General features: G+C 44.3%; 1 protein-coding gene across 2 annotated transcripts in view; it reads right to left on the bottom strand.

The window, feature by feature from the left end:
* Pitpnc1 (phosphatidylinositol transfer protein cytoplasmic 1) overlaps positions 1-13,839 on the bottom strand; it is a 246,357-nt gene that overhangs the window by 207,866 nt on the left and 24,652 nt on the right. The gene's annotated exons all lie outside the window — the stretch shown is intronic.

Genomic DNA, 13,839 nt, shown 5'->3' with positions numbered 1-13,839 from the left:
TGCTTTGACTCTTATTCTGTACTTCCTTTATTAACAATATAAAGTGCTCGATTAAAAAAAAAAAATCAACATTAGGCGGCAGATCAATTACGAGAAAAAATATGACATAGAAATTGATACCTTTTATGTATCAGTTTAAAAAATAAATTTAAACTTAAATCAATGACAATAGCTAACAGGAAATATCAGATCAAAGAGGGTTGAGTCAAGAAACAATGATTTGGGCTGGGGATGTAGCTCAGTGGTATAGTACTTGCCTAGCATGACCAGGACCCTAGGTCTGATGCCCAACACAAAGAAAGAAAAAGAAAAGAAAGAAACAATGGGTTAGGAGAGTCGAATGGTTGCACTGGTGAAGCGCAAGGTTTGAAATACTTTGGTGTAATATTAAGCTGGTGATTGGATAGAGGGGATCAGTGGATCACTTAAGGATAAATGCTCATATAGCTCAAAAAAGTAGAAAAACACAAATCTGGGTAATTATGTAGGAATGATACCCAGAGAGAGAATTCTCATTTTGGAGCAAATCAGAATTAGACCAGGAATCAAGAAATACAGAAAGAGAGGTAAGAAATCCATACCCTTGAGTACTTGGACATTGGCCTAACCACTCACTGTCTACCCATGGATGACCTTTCTAAGGCGTTTCAAAGTGGTTAAGCTGCTTCCCAGATTACTCCTTTATTATGCAGCAGATCTAAAATTCAAACTCCCTTCTGTTTGGCTCCAAGTAGAATATTCTTTCCCCTACACAGTGACTAAAAAGGGTGAGAGTGGAGGTGGGGTGGGGAGAATAGGAAGACAGTATGTGGAGCAGGGTTTGGGTAGCATTAGAAAGCAAAGAACATTTAGATATAAGTGGAGACTCTGGATATAAGCAGAGACTCTTTTTAGGAAGAAAAAGCAGGATGATATGGAAATACTGCAAGCTTCCAGCAATAAAATGGCAAGAAAAAATAAAATTAAAAAAAGAAGAAGAAAGAAAGAAACTGATACCATCCAGGTAATAAACACCTGATCAATTTCCTAGGAAAATCAGATTCTTTTTGAACCTACGGTCAAACAAACTAGAGATGCTCTTGGGCTGACAAGGGGGTTACATCCTGATAACCCCATCAAAGCCAAAAACATTGTAAGTGGGATGTTCTCATCATCTGGTGGTCCTGTGGCTGGTTGGAAGCTGCCTGCCGCTGCCCAGCATCTTAAGACAATACCTGACTATATATTGCTGGCCCAGGAAAAATCAAAATTCAAAGTCCCACACCATTGTAAAGTAGAAAAATCATAAGTCAAAAAACATGCTCGGTCTTGGACAATGTGTATTGCCATTTTGATCCTGATTGCAGTTACAGAAACATTCAGCTCCTACTGTGTGTCCAAACCCAACCAGGTGCTATGTCACCAAGACAAAGGGCTGGGTTTCCTGGGAGAGACCCAGGCTCCACAGAGCCCTGCCATTTGGACCTGGGTTTTATGGAGAGTGCAGTTCATTAATCTAATTGGAAAAAAGTGCTCCATCACTGTCCCTGTGCTCTCTGCACAGGACGGGCCAGAAGAAATTTATAGGAACACAGTGGGTGGGCCTCTGGCAGCATTATGATACAATTAAATATCAGTGGCCTCTTGTTTCCTCTCCCGTCTCAGCACTTTCAACTATGAACAAAAGAGAACAGTGCCCACAGGCCTGTTCTCTGCTGCTGGGGCCCAGAGTGAGGCTCCTGGGCTGTAGCTCCGGTTCTTCTAACTGGACAGATGAACATCTGAAAGGAGGAAGGAACCATCACTTCTGAGCCTAGAAAAAAAAAAAAAAATCAACGGTACAAAGTCCTTATTCTAAAACCTGCACCTTCTATGCATCAGGTCCCTTGCTCAGGAAACTTGTCCTCCTTACAGAAATCGTAACAAAGATCTTAATCTGGTTTCTCAGTCCAGAGGGTCTTAGAAGGCACACAGCAGAGGGGTGGTGACCCTGTCCACGCTCAGCACGTGGCCAATCACAGTTATGGCTGAGGTTCCAGAGTGACCCAGAGGCCAGGTTCAGCCCAGGCTCAGGAGCATCTGTTCATTCAGCAGGCATTCAGTAGGGGCCTCCTCTGGACTCCCGGTGCTTCTGCGAGTTCCTGGTATGATCAGCTTCCAGGGCCAAAGGGAGGTCTACAGAGTGGCCATTGATCCTGCTCAGACCACCTCCTGTGTTCCCCCAACCCAGTGCAAATTTTCTGTTTCCTGAGGGCACAGTAACAAAAGCACCACAAACTGGATACTTAAAGCAACATAAATGTATCCCCATAGTTCTGGGGTAGGGCTAAGGAAAAAGCAAGGTGTCCGTCCGCAGGGTCGAACTCCTTCCAGAGGTTGTAGGGAAGGGACCTTTCTTGCCACTTCCAGCTTCTGGTGTCCCCAGATGCTTCTTGGCTTACGGCTGCATCATTCCCGCCTCCACTCTATCTCCATGTGGCCTCTCCGTGTCTCTGTGCCTTCCCCTTATGAGGACGTCAGTCACTAGGTGTGGGACCCACCCTAAATCCAGGATGATCTCATCTTGAGGTGCTTATTACATCTACAGAGACCTTATTTCCAAATAAGATCTGATTGTGAGGTTCTAGATGGACATGAATTGGGGGGACACTATTCAACCCGTGACAGAAGGCCATCATTAAAACTGAAAACTGATTACCACCTTCCCAGCAAAGGCCATCAGGATGCATCTGTCTCCTGGTCTTTTACCCCTGCTTCCAAATCTTGCAAAGTTCACCACACTGCAAAGACTCATACATCGGAATATATCCCTCCTGGGCTGATAACTCTCTACGGCTCCCATTGCAAGAGGGACAGATTCCAAACTCCCAGCCAGGCCCCACGGCTCTGCTCAGCCTGCCCAGTGCATTCCCGGTCCTCTCCTGCCCAGTGCATTCCCGGATGGTCCTCCTTCCCCTCCCTTGCCTCCCGCCTTCTGCTCTCCTCCTGGCTCCCTCAGCTTACCTTACTCCATCGAACACACCAAGGTCACTCCAGCACTTGCTGCTTTCTCGCTGGAGTACTCTCCCCCAGACTGCCACTTGAGTCTGACCATTATTCATACGTGAAACCCTTGCCAAAGCCTTCTCTGTCTGAGGATCTTCCACACATACACACACATCTTAGGTCAGTGGATCACGTTACCCCAACTCATTTTTTCTTTATAGCTCTTATCGCTATCTGAAATTGAATTATTTATATCTGTGTTCACTAGCTTACAGTCTGTCTCCACGGCAGAATGTCAGCCCCCAAAAGGGCAGCAACTTGGCTGTGTCCGTGTCCTTAGCGGCTGCAACCCCTGCAGGGCCTGGAAGTAGGCATTACTAAGTGTTTGTTGAATGAATATATGAATCCATGTGTCAACCCTGGGACTACAAAACTGTGGACTGCTTGGAGAACTGGCAGTTCAGTGAGGGAAACCAACATATTAAAACCGCAACGTCAGACGCAGGCCTGTGATCCCAGCTGCTTGGGAGCCTGAGGTAGGAGGATTGCGAGTTCAAAGTCAGCCTTGGCAACTTAGCAAGGCACTAAGCAACTCAGTGAGACCCTGTCTTTAATAAAATACAAAAAAAGGCTGGGGATGTGGCTCAGTGGTAGGTGCCTCTGAGTTCAATTCCTGCTACAAAAAAAAAAAAAAAAACCAGCAATGCTTCTGGGGCCAGAGACTTTTATCTTCACAAGAATCCTAGGCGATAGGGTACTACAATAAATTACATTTTACAGATGAGTTACCGAGGATGCTTAACTTGCCCAAAGAGATTCAGGGTCAAACTAGACAGTCTGACTCTAGATCCTGAGCTCAGGCTTCTAACCCTTGGCCAGCCTCCCTAACAAACTCCAGCACTGAGCACGAGGCTCAATGATGATAGCATGGAACAGGACCCTGGGAGCCGGCAGAGGAAACTGCCTGCTGGGGAGTGAAGACATTTCTCTTGGCAGCTGGGTTCCCAGGCAGAAGAACCACATGCAAACGGTCAGACTTTACCAGGCGGAAAGACAGAGGCACGCTTCATTCACTGTACTGCAGAGTGGCTTCTGAAAATGCTCTATGGGCATAGGACAGGTAGCCACAGAGCCCTGCGGCTCCCTGGCTAAGGCATCAGCATCAAGTCCCAAGCTAGACTCTCCCTCCCAGTAGGCTCTTGCCTCCTTAATCATTCGTCAGCAAGGCTCTCTCTTAAGCCACCGCCTCTGATTCTGAGCCCCAGCCTGGCTCTGCTCCATCTCCCTGGAGAGCAGGTCCTTTTCTAAACTCCAGGAGCAGCATCCTCTGTGGTCTCAGCCCCTTGATCCTGCCTGATCACCCTCCGATCCAGCCTGGACCTCTGCTTATGCCAATACCAGCAACTCTTGGCTATACCCCCTGCAAAGGGCAGGATGCTCCCATCGCGCAGGTGACTGGCCCCAGTGCACCTGCCCATAAACACGCAGGCACGAGACTCCTGATGCAGGTCTCCCCGCGTCCACACTTGCTCCCACAGCCTGCAGCTAAGACCTCTGCTATCTCTACTCCCCATCTGTAGCTCCACCTCCCTTCCAGCTCTGACTTCCCTGGATCTGGCTCAGCGAAGTCCCTATCTGAGGTTGACAGCAAGGAGGAGACAGGGAAACTACTTTTTAAAAACCAGAGAGGGGAGAACCATTTAGAGCAGGAGCAAAAGACTTTTTTGCCAAATGCTACAAACACTGCTGCTGCCGTGCAGTCAGGTCTCAGCTTGAATGGTGGTGCATCAAAGACCTTGCCCACCACTTGCCCATCTTTACTCTCAGGTCCTTCTTCCTGCCTTAACTCTGACATTATTGGTTTTCTGTATTCATATGTCATCGTCAGAGTTCTCCTACAACCCCCAGAATATAAGCACCATGAGCACATGGAGATTTTTAGAGTCATTGCTATGTGTCTGTGTCCAGACAACTGTCTGGCACATAATAATCACTCAATAAATAGGGGTAAGATGAATGAGTACAACAGCTTTCAGTACAACCTGAAATCCATACAAAAAAGCCTCTGGCAGTTACAAAGATCTCAGAAGAAGCCAAACTAGGGAAGGTGTTTTGTTTCTTACGGTTTTTTTTTTTTTTTTTTTTTTTTAAGAATTAAATGAAATCATGTTCTTCAAGCTTGTAACAAAATTTCTAGAACATGGCAAGCCCACAAAAATGTTAGCTATTATTATAGAAAACATCTTACAGCTTAAAGATCGTCCTCTTCGGGAACACCCAGCTCAGTTTTCCGAAAGCTGAAGAGGGCTGGGTTCTCCTGGGGGCGAATCTACTGGGGAAATAGGAGGTGGGGTGGGTGAGGTCAGGGAAGAGCAGAAGCTGATGGGGTCTGAGGGTGCTCAGGAGACTTTAAACGTCCTGCAGAAATGCACTTACGGCTGTCAGGAAAGCCATGGCTTAAGACAAAGAAAGGGAAGTTTTTCAGAGTGATTCATCTTGCAGAATGACAAATCTTCCTCGGAGATAGCAAATGTGTGGAGATGTGGGAATCCGGCCTTTCTACACGTTTATGATTCTAACATAAGTTGTAGTCAGGGAGAAGTGGATGTTAGCATTCAAGGCGACAGAAAATTCTTTTAGGGGCTGGGGATGTGGCTCAGTGGTGGAGTGCCCAGCTAGCACGTGTGAGGCCCTGGGCTCCCCACCCGGTTTTACAGATTACCATGTAACCCCATAGAAGTACACAAGATCTATTTTAAGCATATCCTTTTCTTATTCTTAGTATTCTGCTCAGTGTCCAAGTCTTTATTAATAACTCTAGCCAAAACCACAACTCAGAAACAGCAAGCTCACCCCTGCAAACTCATTGTACTACTATCAAGGAATATTTTCAGTTTAACTGTACCCTAAAGCCAAAGTGCCAGGCGAGCTAGGCCCCTGTCCTGAAGAGGGCAGCACAGAGGCCAAAGGGACATTATAAGATGGGGGTGAATTGAAGCTTGAGGTAAGACCAGGGATGTGTTCATGTGAGAATACCCCCGAATCACAAAATTCATAGAAACAAATTGGTAACATGACAAATGAATAAAAGAACAATGATGAGAGAAATGACTACTTTGGAAGTCTTAAAATATCCTGACTTTACCATATAAATAGTGGATAGTCTTATATCAAGTCCCAGTTTTGTTTTGTTTTTTTTAAATTTCATTGACTCATGAAATATAAGACTAGCAATCAATGCACTAAAATCAGTCTTTTTTGTCCAGGCTGGTTGGCACACACCTGTAATCCCTGTTACTCAGGAGGCTGGGGCAAGAGTCACAAGTTCAAGTCCCATCTTGGCAACTTAGTGAGACCATGTCCAAAAATAAAATAAAAAGGGCTGGGGATATAGCTCAGTGGTAGAGCATTTGCCTAGCATGTGTGAGGCCCTGGGTTCAATCCCCAGTATGGTTAAAAAAAAAAAAATGTTTTCAACAGTTCATGAAATCATTTCAGTTGACTAATACCTGAATTCTGAATTCTGTCCTTCCTTTTTTCCCTCCTTCCTTTCTTTCTCTTCAATAAAATAGGATTTAAAAAGTAAGAAACATCAAGGATAAGTACAAAAAGGTTAACTAATATTTCATGAAACTCTTGTCTTAATTTTATAAATACATAAAGGCATGTGTGTTCTGGGTCAGGATTTAACATATACTTAGGTTACTGTCAAAAAACTTTGAAAGCTTTTGCATTGTTTCTTTTTTTAATTTTTTAAATTTTCTTATGTTTTGAAAACTTTAAAAAAAAATTTTCAGTTGTAGATGGACACAATACCTTTATTTTATTTATTTTTATGTAGTGCTGAGGATTGAACCTAGTGCCTCACACCTGCTAGGCAAGTGCTCTACCACTGAGCTACAACCTCAGCCCCCTGTTTTCTTAAAGTACTATATATTCATTATTGAACTTACGTACATGTTTGTTTGTTTATTTATTTATGTATTTATTTCCAGTGCTGGGGACCTAACTCAGGACCTCTAGGGTACATGCTAGGCAAGTGCTGTACCACTATAATCCCATCTCTCAGGGGTAACTATCACTAATATCTGCATATCCTAGGCAGTATGTTTTCATACTACACAGAAGCTAGCTGCAAACACTAAATATTCCTAAATCCTTAAAGGACCTTCACAGTTTAAGTAGAAGACGGATCCTCAATGACAGTGTGCCACAAATGGGGGGAAATGCCCATGCCAAGATGAACTACTGTCATTTCAGATGCATACACATCTACCGACCTCTCTGATTACAGTCCTTTTTGGGTGGAACTGATTTCTACCCATCCACCTTATCACAGGAAGGAAGGAATCAATCTTTCATCTTCAAGGTAAGGATTTGATTTCACCATTAACATTTTCGACAAAGACTCAATCAAATCAGATTATATATTTGCCTGGAATTTTGCTTCCAAGTGTTAAATATGGTTTATTTTTAGCTGTGGGAGTGATGGAATTTGCGTTAACAGGCCCTGGTGAGAATCATCAGTTCACAGCCAAGTTCGAGGTGCAGCCAATATTCGTGTGTAATGAAGGATGACTTTGAAAAGAGACAAATCCAGATCCCACTTTCGTGAGGAGGAGGTTTTAGTAATGAGAAAGTGCCCGATGTATCAAAGGTATAAAGTAGTCAGAGTCTGGCAATGCCCAGAGCCCTGAGATTAGCCTGGGCTCATCCCAAGCAACCAGACTTCTCCCAGGTGAATCATGGACTGTCCATCATGATTAGGAGAGGGCACTTCTGAGCCATTAAGGACTCATAGGGACCTCAGAGCTTCCTGTTGCTACAAAGAGATGGGTGTGCACAACTGGCGCTGGGAACTCACCACATATAAAAAGAAACTTCAAAGTGAATACAAATTCAGTTACCAATCAATGAATTTGTTTTATCTTAAACACAGGTACCCTTACTAAGCCTTTAGGAAGAACCCACTTTTCAGGAAATAAATGTGCGACATTTATATACGAATAAAATATATTTTAGATTTTAGGAAAATGTTGTCATATGTAAATATGGAATCTTGTTTTTTTCTGAAATATACATCATTTCTATTCAAATGAACTTCTTACTCCAAATGATGGTTTTCATACTCAAAAAGGTCTAGGAAGCTTATGATGGTCCATGAAGGGGTGAGCAAACCAGGGACGGTAGGCTGTTGGCCTATTTGTTAGGTTTTTAATCAACGCGGTCACACGCGTTCCTCCACCACCTAGTCTCTGAAGTCACTTTTGAACAACTATTCACTGGCATTCAGCAGGGTCAAGTGATCACAATATAAATGGCAAAGTTAAAAGCATTTACTGTCTGACACTTTGAGAAAACGTTTGCATGCCCAAGGTCCTGGGGCCCATCCCTAACACCTGCAGAAGGAAAGACGGAGGGCAGGAAGGGAGGAGAAGGAAAAGTTTGCCACCTGCAACCTCCAGCAAGGATTTGAGGGTGGGGAGAAAACAATGGGCCCCCTGAACCAGTGGCATACCTTGAATATACTGTGACCCTTTCTGAGGGTCTCATGGTCCCATACCATCAACCAGTCATTCTCTTCTCTAGAAAGTTTACTTTTCGAGGGGCACATGAAGACCTGTAAAATGTAACAGGAACGCCAAAAGGCTTAGGATTGGTGTTAAACCAATTTTAGGGAAGTGTGGCTTTCATGGCTGCAAGAAATCCACTCAACGTCTCTTCTGTGAAATGGTTCCAGATGCTTCTGCACTGAATCAAATTGAGGATGAAGAGGCTGCAGAAGGAGCACCATTACTGCCCGCACGAGGGATGTGGGCAACATTTTCCTGACTGAAGGACAGAAATCTGGAACTCACCGGGTGCAGTGGTACACACCTGTAATCCCAGGAGCTTGGGAGGCTGAGGCAGGAGGATTGCGAGTTTAAAGTCAGCCTCAGCAACTTAGCAAGGTCCTAAGCAACTCAGTGAGACCCTGTCTCTAAATAAAATACAAAAAAAGGGCTGGGGAGGTGGCTCAGTGGTTGAGTGCCCCTGGGTTCAATTCCTGGTACAAAAAAAAAAAAAAAAAAAAAAAAAATTGGAATTCACTTTGCAAGAAGCCACAGAAATACTATTCTTTTTTTGTTGTTGTTTGGAATTGGGGGTTGAACCCAGGGTTTTGCCACGGAGCTACATCCCAGTCCATGAAATACTATTCTTAGGCACCCTTCTCCTGTGTGTCTCCCCATGAACCTTTGCACAGAAACCCACAGACCCACCTGGCTACCTACCCTCACTCAAACACCGACAGACCTTGTAAGTTGGAAATACTGGTAACAGATTTTGTGAAACCCAAGTCCTCATCTTTGGAAAAGAAAGCTCTACATGCAAGGTGAGGTCACAAGATGCTCAGAGCAAATATCACAACCCCAGGGGCCAGGACTCACTACCACAGGCCGGCTAGCTGCAGATTGTATCTGCAGATTCAACCAATCACGAATAGAAAATACTCTTAGATTAAATGATTTAAAAATCAAACCCAACTCTTCAATGCCATCCTGACAATATTTCTATTAAATGAAATCCTCTATTTTGTCGGGAGCTTTTAAAATCAATCTGGCACAAAAAGCTCTGAGCAAGTTAATAACGCAGACGGGCTGACTTGGCTCAGTAACACACGTTCCTCCGCAAAGATCAATGGACTTCATTCAACACGGCAAAACAGTGAGCAGCTCGGCAATAATATAATTAAAACACAGCTCTTCCTCACCTGATTCTGTCTCATATTAAAAAAAAAAAAATAAAGCTAGGTCAGGTGCAGTGGCACACGCCTGTGATCCCAGCAGCTCAGGAGGTTGAGGCAAGAGGATCGCCAGCCTCAGCAACTTAGTGAGGCCCTAAGCAACTTAGTGAGATCCTGTCTCAAAATACAACATAGAAAGGGCTGGGGATGTGGCTCAGTGGTTAAGTGCCCTGGGTTCGATCCCCAGTATAAAAAAATTTTTAAAATACAAAACAAAAAACAAAGCGAGCACACTGAAGTCTCAGGAGTAAGAGAATCAAGACATGCTGGGTTCAGATCTCAGCTAGGTCCAGATCTCAGCTGGGTCCCTACCAGCAGAGCTAACATTTCCTGAGTGCTTAGAGTGGCATATGCACACATCCACCCTGCAAAGTAGGTAGTGTTTTTGATTTTCCTCCAGTACTGGGGATTGAACCCAGGGGTGCTTTACCACTGAGCCACATCTGCAGTCTTTTTTTTTTTTTTTTTTTCTGGTTTGCTTTAGTATATTGAACATCTTTCTAATATAAACTTTGTCTTGAGATAGGGTCTAGCTAGGTTGCTGAGGTTGGCCTCGAACTCAAGATCCTCCTTCCTCAGACGCCTGAGTGGCTGGGATTACAGGCATGCTCGGCTCGGAGGAGACAGTTTGAGCAAGCTGAAGCTGAGAGAGGTGAAGTGACTTGTCTAAGTTAAATGCCTAATAAATGGCAAAACTGGAATTCAAACTCAGTTTCTCTCCAAATCCCTGCTCCGCCCCACTTCCACCTGCCTCTTCCAGGGCTCTGCATGGGCATCAGGCCTCCCCTCTCCCTGGGACAGGCGCCGGATGTGCTGCTGTGTTTTCCTCGCTGCCTCTCCTTTTTTCTTTGGCAGCCTGTGCTGGCACACCTTTCTTCAGATAATGTGGTTTACGCCTTCTCGGTGACAGTCACCACTGAGTCATACTTCCTGAGAGTTCCACCAGCTCACCTTGCCTGGTTCTAAGTGTTCACAGGTTCTTGGCTTCATCTGTCACACTGTGAATCTTAACTTCAACTTGAGGTCATTTCCTGTTGGCCTCATGTATCACCGACATGTGGAATTAGCTTCTCAATATTATTTCTAGAAGGTCTCTAATTGCCTTGGCCCTGTTAGACTGTGAGCCCCAGTCAGGGAAGGATCCGCTGGCTCATTCAACACTGTCTTCCCAGAAGTCGATAAATAATTACTAGACGAGTGGACACTGTGTCTTTGCCACAGTTCAAGGAGGCAAAGAAACTAAGGCATGGGAAAATGAAGGTAACTTCCCTGACACCGATGAAGAGCGGAACTCCGTACAAAGCAACTTAACAGCCATGATCTGAGCAGAGGTGCCCAGCTGGTATAGCAACCTGACTTTTCCTAGCATCACAGAGTAAAAAGAGATTTGGAACAACAAAGAAGGTTTCCAAAAGTTACTGTTCTTCATTCCCAAGTCTTTGGCATGGAGGGAAAAGCTGTATGAGTAGAGGAATCCAAACGGGTGAAAAACGAACAGAGCTTGCCTCTCCTGCCAAGTTCTCACTAGCACCAGACGGAAGAACGCCTTCTCCAAGCCTACCTGCTATGAGGGGTGTGCACAGGTCTCCTGAAGTGTTACCTTCCCTTCTGCACATAGAAAGACTCTCCAGAGCCCCAAAAGGGACTGGAGCCCAGTATCTTCTAGTTAACAACATGGATAATGCATTATTCATGGCTGATGCAATTCTTAGTGGCTTCTTAATCAATTAGGCACCCACATTAGGCATTTCTGATTTCCCTTCCATCACATAGCGACCATATAAGTAGAGAGTTATTGATTTGACCAGAGGAAATACTGGAAAATAACTCTGAGTGCCAAGACACTAAGTGCTTCTAGGAGGAGAAGACATTAAAAGTAAGGAAATAAAAAAACACAAGTAGAAAATCAAAGTGACTAATTTCTATGCATCCCCAAGAATTTAGCCACATGTTGAGACTCACTTCTGGTCTGATGTGTGACTTAGTAATTCCTGAGAATGTTCTGCTGAAGGTTTTCAAATCATATTTAATACAAAGCAGGTCATAAAAAAGATTTCCTAATCATTGATCAATAAAATATATTCCCTTCCATGGAATGCCTTTTTTTAGTTCTGATCTGAAAAGCGTTGCTATTTCTGCCACCTCTAGGGGATCAAAGATGGACTCTTGTCAGGCCCAGAGAGCTCAAGCAAAATGAGGACATGATTTGTCTCCTGATAACTCTGTGCCTTATGGATCGCCAGATGTGGGTGGTTCTGGAGCAAAAGGTTGTTTGTTTTAATGAGTCGATGTACCATCTCCTTCAGGGAAAGGAGGGTCTTCCCTTTCTCAGAAATTTCCTGACTACCACATTGAAGGTCAGAACTAGAAACTGTACAAAAGATTGGCTGGATCTAAAGCACAACACTGAGGCCAAGACAGAGAAGGATCCAGGCGCCTGGCACAGCCATCCGAGATGATAGTTGCTGGCTATAAATCTGTCTTCGTACGAGATGCACCACGTCTGTGCTCCATCCCAGAAATAGGAAATGTCTAGATTCTGTGCTGGTGAGCCGGAACAGAGGGAACCATCTAGAGCTTCCACTCTTCCACTCTGGGCTCCTTTCTCCTGTCCTTTCCAATCTCCTACTGTCTTCTTTTCTGCCTTTCTTCTTCTCCCCCTAAGCATGCTTTTTCTTACAGAACCACAGTCTTTCTGAGTATCACTGAACGACCAATCTAATGGTAACCTGCACCAAGAGGCTGCTGTCCTCTGTCCCTTACCTGGTAAGCTTGCATAAAATTACCTAAACTAATATACTAACCCAGTGCCACACAAATTGCTCACAGGATTGGGAGATCCCTGGACACGACTCATGGCATCCCCAGCCCCTGATGTCTCTGGTCAAGGGCACTGGTTTTCATCATGGCTCTGTTAGGAAAAAGTCCTCCGTTGACACCTTCCCCAGTTGCTGATTTCTTCCTTTTTTGCTTCCTTCCCTCCAGCAAGTTTCCAGAAACATGAAGAAATCTGCCTACCTGCTCAAAGAATTGGGAAAAAAAAAAAATGCAATTCTCTTGTGATAGGAACTTTTTGCATGAAATTCCATTTTCCTGCAGTGTAATTTTTTAGGTCACTACTTAGTAAGCAAAGTTAGAATGTGCTGCTTAAATTAAATGTCTTCTCCCATGGCAGGCGAGCAATGCGGTCATAAACAGACCAACTGAACAAGTTAGAAATTCTGCCTTCAGTACAAAGTGTGTTGGATCCAGGCACAGCAGTGCACACCTGTAATCCCAGCTACCCCAACCTGAGGCAGAAGAAGGAAAATGCAGGCCCAGGCTGGGCAACTTAGCAAGACCCCACTTGGTGGTACAGTGCTTGTGCAAAGGTCCTGCATTTGATCCCTAGTAGCAAAGAGAGAGGAGAGAGAGAGAGAGAGAGAGAGACTAAATGATTTAGAATTTAGATCTTTAAATACTTAGGTTTGTAGGACAATAAGCTTTAGGAGATCCGAGGCTGGCAAATAAGAAATTATGTGTAGATCAAATCAGTTCTGTCTCTGCTTTCCTTACTGACATCACACTGGGCTCAAGAACCAGGAGTGTACTGAATGCCGTGACAATTTCCTTTTAAGGACATAGATCACTGATGTAAGTTGTTCTTGAATGGTGATGTAGGTGTCAAGCTGAAAAGAGGAGGACGGTATAGCAAAAATTAAACTTCTCAGACATGACGGGATTAAACAAAGTGCATCTGCATCCTGGAAACCAGGACAAGAGGAAGAAGCAGAGGAGCCTCAGCAGAAACACACCTCATGGGCCCTAGCCCCGCATGACCACCTTGCTCTTCTTAGGTTTATGTATACTTAGCTAAATAGACAGGATCACCATCTAATCTCACAGAGGCAATATTCTGCAAAAATAACTGTAAATAAAATAATGGTACATGCTGTCTGTTTTCTGTTGCTGTAACAAAGTACCCAAGGCTGAGAACTTTATAAAGAATAGAAGCTGATTTGGCTGATGATTCTGGAGGCTGGGAAGCCCAAGAGCATGGTGCTGCATCTGCGGAGGGCCTTTGTGCTACATCATAATATGGTGGAGGGCAC

The sequence above is a fragment of the Sciurus carolinensis genome, chromosome 3, assembly GCF_902686445.1.
Source record: "Sciurus carolinensis chromosome 3, mSciCar1.2, whole genome shotgun sequence".
In the NCBI taxonomy this organism is placed as follows: domain Eukaryota; kingdom Metazoa; phylum Chordata; class Mammalia; order Rodentia; family Sciuridae; genus Sciurus; species Sciurus carolinensis.
This window is presented reverse-complemented; position numbering and strand designations above follow the sequence as displayed.